Source organism: Penaeus japonicus, unplaced genomic scaffold (assembly GCF_977035675.1).
Source record: "Penaeus japonicus unplaced genomic scaffold, GWHDUDI00000001_assembly GWHDUDI00000012, whole genome shotgun sequence".
In the NCBI taxonomy this organism is placed as follows: Eukaryota; Metazoa; Arthropoda; class Malacostraca; order Decapoda; family Penaeidae; genus Penaeus; species Penaeus japonicus.
Window position 1 is genome coordinate 673,039 of NW_028234414.1, and position 7,500 is coordinate 680,538.

Genomic DNA, 7,500 nt, shown 5'->3' on the forward strand with positions numbered 1-7,500 from the left:
ATAAATCTGTATTTCCAGGTGGTGACTATGTGATGATCTTCGACTTACCTGACTACCAAGGACCACTTCGAGGCCGACCCATCTGGATTACGTCCATTCTTTATCATCAATGATATGCTGATATCTTTATCAAACGAAGTCTTACAGCTATGTGTACCATACAAACCAAGGCGAATGGAGAGAAAGCTTAAGGGGAACGCTTAGATTCTTATGTTGTTTATTTCCCCTGCATGAAGTGTGTGATGCAACAGCTCTACTGAAGTTATTGTCTTTCACCTAAAGTTGAAGGTTTATACACTTCCCATCGAGTTTGCAACTCATCTTTCACTCTTTTCTTTGTCCGCTAATCATTGAACATTCTTTCTGGTACGATTTGACAATCACATCGATAAATACAAAGAGTAATAGTAATGCTATGTGCAATCATAAAATGTTTATCTGAGTAACAAAGGTACCCTCAGATATGAACGGTTTCCTTGAAATAGAAGCGAACTCATGTCTCAGGGAATGGGTTTACAGGCAGATGTGTTTCGTAAGCGATTCAGTGAATTTATCAGTTCATCTGCAGAAAAGTAACTACATTTGCTTTATCAAATACATAACTTCACATGATAAAAATCTGAATGGAAAAATAAAATGTATATATATATGGTCTGTGGAGCAACACTGGTTCATGTGCAATATTCCCGTAACTATGCCGTTATTTGGATTTCGTGCACATTTGTCTTCATTTTCCTGTCCATTTCGCTGTTCCATCAACCCGTCTTTTGCAGCCATTGCAGCATAGCGTTTCCCTCAGAGTGACGCATGCAGATGAAAAATGCATAACATATTGCATACAAGAGTCTTTCCGTTTCTCTAATACTTATTACAAACGTGTGTAATGAGGAAGATCGGGGTCATGGATTATGAGGCTAATGATAGCTAATCATCAGTTCTTCAGTTATATCATGACAGCATTAAGAAAAATAAAATAAAATTGTGAAATATAGATTTTATTTCTTTCCTAAATCAACCAGAAACTTCTAAGAAAACGTCAATATTTTAATTTTTATAGTCGTAATTTTCCACAGCTATAGAAAATAATCCTTTAGGTATCATTAATTCAGTAATATATATGTATATATATATATATATATATATATATATACATATATATATATTTATATATATATATATATACATATATATGAACATATAAATACATACATATATATGAAATACATACATACATATACATACATACATACATACATACATACATATATATATATATATATATATATATATATATGTCTGTGTGTGTTTTTTTATATATATACATATGCATATACATATGTATACACAAAAAAACACATGTATATACAAATATTTATACTTATATATGTCATATATATATATATATATATATATATATATATATATTATATATATTATAATATATTATATATATATATATATATGATATATGTATATTTGTATATATATATATATATATATATATATATATATATATATATATATATATATATATATATATATATATACATATATAAGTGTGTGTGTGTGTGTGTGTGTGTGTTTTGTGATATATATATATATATATATATATTATATATATATATATATATATATATATATGTGTGTGTGTGCGTGTGTGTGTGTGCGTGTGTGTGTGTGTGTGTGAGTGTGAGTGTGTGTGTGTATTGTGATATATATATACATATATATACATATATATATACATACATATATATATATACATATACATATGCATATACATACACACACATTATTGCCGAGGTATTTGATGGGTCAATATGAGGACGACTGATACCACAGTGTAGAACTCACTCTCTAATTTATTGAAAGCGGTCAAAACCTGTAAACAAGTACATTGTCACAATGAATAAAGTACTTGAAGCTTAAGAACAATACAATTACTGGTTCCATCCTGGCAGGTTACATTGTAATCCATACATCTATAAAGATTAATATATCACTTATACATTGTCAATTTAGTAATAGCGATTATACATACACTTAGCGGAACTAGTCGACTCTCCCAATTACTACGTGTCGTCACGATGGTGTCTACGCCTTGACTGTCGTGTATGTGTCTAGACTACAAGTGTGTCTATAGAACAAGAGTCTTGTTCTTTACTCGAGTGGTTTTTACTTGTTTATAATCACGGTCAGGCCAAAAAAACGACCTCTCATGGCCTATGTTGTCATTGCTGAGGTGTCAGCGCCGGCGATGACAGCCGCGAGATACTGGTCAGGCCACACATAGTGGCCTCTCCGGACATGTTCTTTTGCCGTGGTCTCCGCGGCGATTTCTTCCTGTTCTTCATTTCTTTCTCCTTCCTTTCCCTCTCTACCTACAGTTAGGGGGAATACACACACATACACACACGCACACACACACACACACATATATATATATATATATATATATATATATATATATATATATATATATATATATATATATATATACATATATGCCATATAATTTGGTAATATATATATATATATATATATATATATATATATATATATACATACATATATGCCATACAATTTGGTAACATGTATATATATATATATATATGTATATATATATATATATATATATATATATATATATATATATACATATATGACATATAATTTGGTAATATATATATATATATATATATATATATATATACATATATATTTGCCATATAATTTGGTAATATATATATATACATATCTATCTATCTATCTATCTATCTATCTATCTATCTATCTATATATATATATACATATATATATACATACGTATGTATGTATGTATGTATGCATGTATGTATGTGTGTGTGTGTGTGTGTTGAAAGTAATAGAGGAGCCTATTCCGAGCCTAGATAATTTGTAGTTGGATGGCAAGCGATCAGCGGCCGCGCCCTTATTTTAGCCCAGTGAGGGATATGAAAATCTTATGTAAAGGTTTGGAAGTCGTGTAGGGTGTCGAAACATAGGTTTTGAAGAAGCCGTGTTGATACCAAACAAAGTTTTAAGATCAGGTGTCAAGAGAGAATCTAAACACAAGGTATAGTTTTGAGAATTGAAAAATCTTTTGTTCTCTAGCTGCAAGAGGACCTATTTCATGGAGCAAGGGACAACGCAAACGTTATATGGTGATCCAGAATCAAAGCATAGTGAACAGTTATCTATAAGCGAGTGCTTGCTTTAAAAATTAATAAATAAAGTATTTTTTTCCGCATATTATTCGGAAAAATAGCTCGACTACTTAAACGGTTTTTTATCACCTCTTTATATCTATATGGTAAATGTTAGAATTTTGTTCATGATGTTTCTGGAGGCCTAAATATGAATTCATATCGCATTATTTTCCCGATGGTCGTGTAAGTCAGTTCTTCCCGAAGTCTGCCGGTGATGACTGTGTTAATCCGTATGATTTACATACAGGCTCGCGCATTCACACGCCAGTGATGCAGTGCTGATGCTAATGCCAGAAAGATCAATGGACAAAGGGAAATACTGCACTCACATGAAGATTGCAAGAACCTGTGTAACGTCAGCAACATTCCACCGGGTGATGATGGATTAGGAAGGAAATGAAGTTCATATTCTGTGTCGAATATTATGATTTTTACCTGATTTGTTCGATCACTTAGATCACTGAAATTGCTTAAGGCAAAGAATTTTAGAATGAATACAAATAAGCGACTCTTTTCGACACTTATGTAATGACGGTCATGCAAGAAATGAATACATGAAGGTAGACGGAGATAAAGAAGCGTTGAGAGGGAAAAGTAATGGCTAATGTCGGCGACTGAAAGAGTGAGAGAGAGAAAGAGGGGGGGGGGGAAGGGAGAGATAGAAAGATAGAGATAGAGAAAGGGGGAAGGAGGGAGAGAGACTGAGTGAGGAAGGGAGGGAAGAGAGTCAGGAGGAAAGAGAGAATAAGAGAGAGAGAGAAAGAGTGAGTGCGGGAGGGAAGGAGGTAAAGCGAGTGAAGCAGAAAGAGAGAGTGAGGGAGGGAGGGAGAAAGAGGGGGCAAAGAGGATTGAAAGACAGAGAGAGAGAAAATGAAAGAGAAAGAAAGAGAGAGAGAGAGAATGAAATAGATAGAAGGAGAGAGGGAAGGAAGAAGATAGAGAGAACAAATGAAAAGGAGAGAGAAAAAAAAGGAGAAAGAGAGAGGGAATGATAGAGAAAGAGAGAGGAGAGAGAGAGAGAATGAAAAGGGAGAGAGAGAAAGAGGGAGAGAGGAAGAAAGACAGAGAGAATGATAGAGAAAGAGAGAGAGAGAAAGGAAAAACAAGAGGAAGGGGAGGAAGAAAGAGAATGAGAAGAAAGAGGAAGAAAAAGAGAGAGAGAGAGAGAGAGAAAGGGTATGAAAGAGAGAGGGAGAGAGAATGAAAGAGATAGAGAGAGAGGGGGGGAAGGGAGAGATAGAAAGATAGAGATAGAGAAAGGGGGAAGGAGAGAGAGAGACTGAGTGGGAAGAGAGTCATGGAGAAAGAGAGAGTGATATATATATATATATATATATATATATATATATATATATATATATATATATATATATATATATATAGAGAGAGAGAGAGAGAGAGAGAGAGAGAGAGAGAGAAAGAGAGAGAGAGAGAGAGAGAGAAAGACTGCGGGAGAGAAGGAGGTAAAGGGAGTGAAATAGAAAGAGAGAGTGAGTGAGGGTCGGAGGGAGAAAGAGGGGGCAAGAGAGAGAGAGAGAGAGAGAGAGAGAGAGAGAGAGAGAGAGAGTGAGGGAGTGAGAGAGAGAGAGTGAAAGAGAAAGAGACACAGAGAGAGAGAGAGAGAATGAAAGAGAAAGAGACAGAGAGAGAGAATAAAAGAAAAAGGAATAGAGATAATGAAATAGAAAAAGAGAGAAAGAAAGAAAATTAAAGAGGAAGAGAGAGAGAATAAAAGAGAAGGAGAGAGAGAGAGAATGAAAGAGAAAAAGACAGAGAGAGAGAGAGAATAAAAGAGAAAGAAAGAGAGAGAGAGAGAGAGAGGGATAATGAAAGAGAAAGAGACACAGAGAGAGAATGAAAGAGAAAGAAAGAAAGAGAGAATGGTAGAGAAAGAGAAAGTGGGAGAGAGAGAGATTGAGAGAGAGAGAGAGAAAGAAAGAGAGAGAAAGAGATAAAGAGATAGATAGATAGAGAGAGAGAGAGAGAGAGAGAGAGAGAAATGGAAGAGAGAGAGAGAGAGAGAGAGAGAGAAATGGAAGAGAGAGAGAGAGAGAGAGAGAGAGAGAGAGAAATGGAAGAGAGAGAGAGAGAGAGAAATGGAAGAGAGAGAGAGAGAGAGAGAGAAATGGAAGAGAGAGAGAGAGAGAGAAATGGAAGAGAGAGAGAGATAGCTCTGGATATCGAGGGGGCCTTCGATCGAGTGTGGCATGATGCCTTGATTGAGAAATTATGTGGAATTGGTGTGGGTGGACCACTTCTCAACCTCTTCACGGACTATCTTACCAATAGGTACCTGAGTGTCGTCTTGAATGGTAAGAAATCAACACAGCATGCTATCAAGGCAGGCGTACCGCAGGGCAGTGTTCTGGGACCCCTCATGTGGAATGTATTTATAAATGACTTGCTGCTTCTAGTGCCTGAGACACAAGCGTTTGCTGACGACATCACACTGTCGGTTACCTACAATGCCGAAGATGAGGAAATGACAGCAACACACATAAATACTAAACTGAAGAACATCCTAACTTGGGGTCACAGGTGGCAGGTCAAGTTTGCACCAAACAAGACCCACCTCATGGTAGTTACCAGAACCCCCCAACCCACCATCAAACTATACTTCGATGGTAAATTACTACGACCTGAAGATGAAGTAGAAATACTTGGTGTTACCTACGATAAAAAAAACTCACCTTCAAAACACACATTGAAAACATCGTGAGGAAAGCATCAAGGAAACTTGCGTCCCTGAGACGTATTTCATGGCTTCTTGATGTAAGAGGAAGAGAGGTTCTATACAAATCGCAGATCCGGTCTGTGATGGAGTATGCTCCTCTGACATGGGGAGGAGCTGCTAAGAAGCACCTCGACCTCCTTGACAGGATACAATCCAGAGCCATCAAGATAATCAACGGTGAAGATCCTGGGAATCTAAACAACCTTCAGAATCTACAACACCGGAGGGATGTGGCAGGTCTCACTGTCATGTTCAGAATACAAGAAGAACAAGTGCCACACTTGCAGGCGCTGCGACAGCCAGTCCGTCGGATTACTCGTACCACCAGGACCGTGGAGAGAGTGCCGGACGCGCTAGAGCAGCCACGATGCAGGACATGGCACTACCAGAGACAGTACATCCCAAAATACACTAGGATGTGGAATGCTGTTTTAAGCTATATGCCTAGACACATTGTACATAGTGTTCAAAGTTTTAAAACTCTTGTAAATAGAATTTTACCAATTATTTTATAAGTTGTAATGTACTTTATAGCCATAGTTTCTAGTTTTAGCTTATATTCATATTCATGTTGATGTATGTGTTAATATTTCAAGCTGGTTTGGCTTTTAGATAATTTATTTTCATATGTAAATTTTAGCCAATAAATTATGAGGGCAATCGGTCAAACGATCTCTCATATACCAGGAATGTTACAATGATAACAAATAAAGGTTAAAAATAAATAAAAAATAAATAAAAGAGAGAGAGAGAGAGAGAGAGAGAGAGAGAGAGAAGGAGAGAGAGAGAGAAAAATGGAAGAGAGAGAGAGAGAATGAAAGAGAGAAAAAAAAATGAAAGAAAGAGAGAGAGAGAGAGAACGAAAGAAAAAGATAGAGAGCGAGAGAATAAAAGAGAGAGAGGGGGGGGGAGGGAGAGAATGAAAGAGAAAGAGGAAAAGAGAGAGAGAGAGAGAGAGAAAGAGAGAGAGAGAGAGAGAGAGAGAGAGAGAATGAAAGAGGAAGAGAGAGAGAGAAAGAGAGAGAGAGAGAATGAAAGAGAAAGATAGAGAGAGAGATTAAACGAGAAAGAGAGAGAGAGAGAGAGAGAATGAAATAGAGAGAAAGATAGAGAGAGATTAAACGAGAAAGAGAGAGAGAGAGAGAGAGAGAGAGAGAGAATGAAAGAGAGAGAAAGATAAAGAGATTAAACGAGAAAGAGAGAGAGAGAGAGAGAGAATGAAAGAGAAAGAGGGTTTAACAAGGTCCGAGCTTGGGGACTGCTTATGTGGTAACGTGGCCTAGGGTGTGAAGAACACGGCAGGAACAGCATTCTTGGTTTATTGTTAAGCTTGAACAGTAGGACGTTGGAGTGAGGGCTGCTCCTCCTCCGAGGAGCGAGGTGTTGCTCTACCGCAATGTGTGACTTGCCTCAGGAGATGTGTGAATCACGTGTTTCTTGTGACATGTGACATTTGGAATGTGAGGAGTAAAGTGTTGCATCAATACATAGCTCTTGCAAAGGGAAAGACAAAACAACACTGTTATGTCTGGCGTGAGA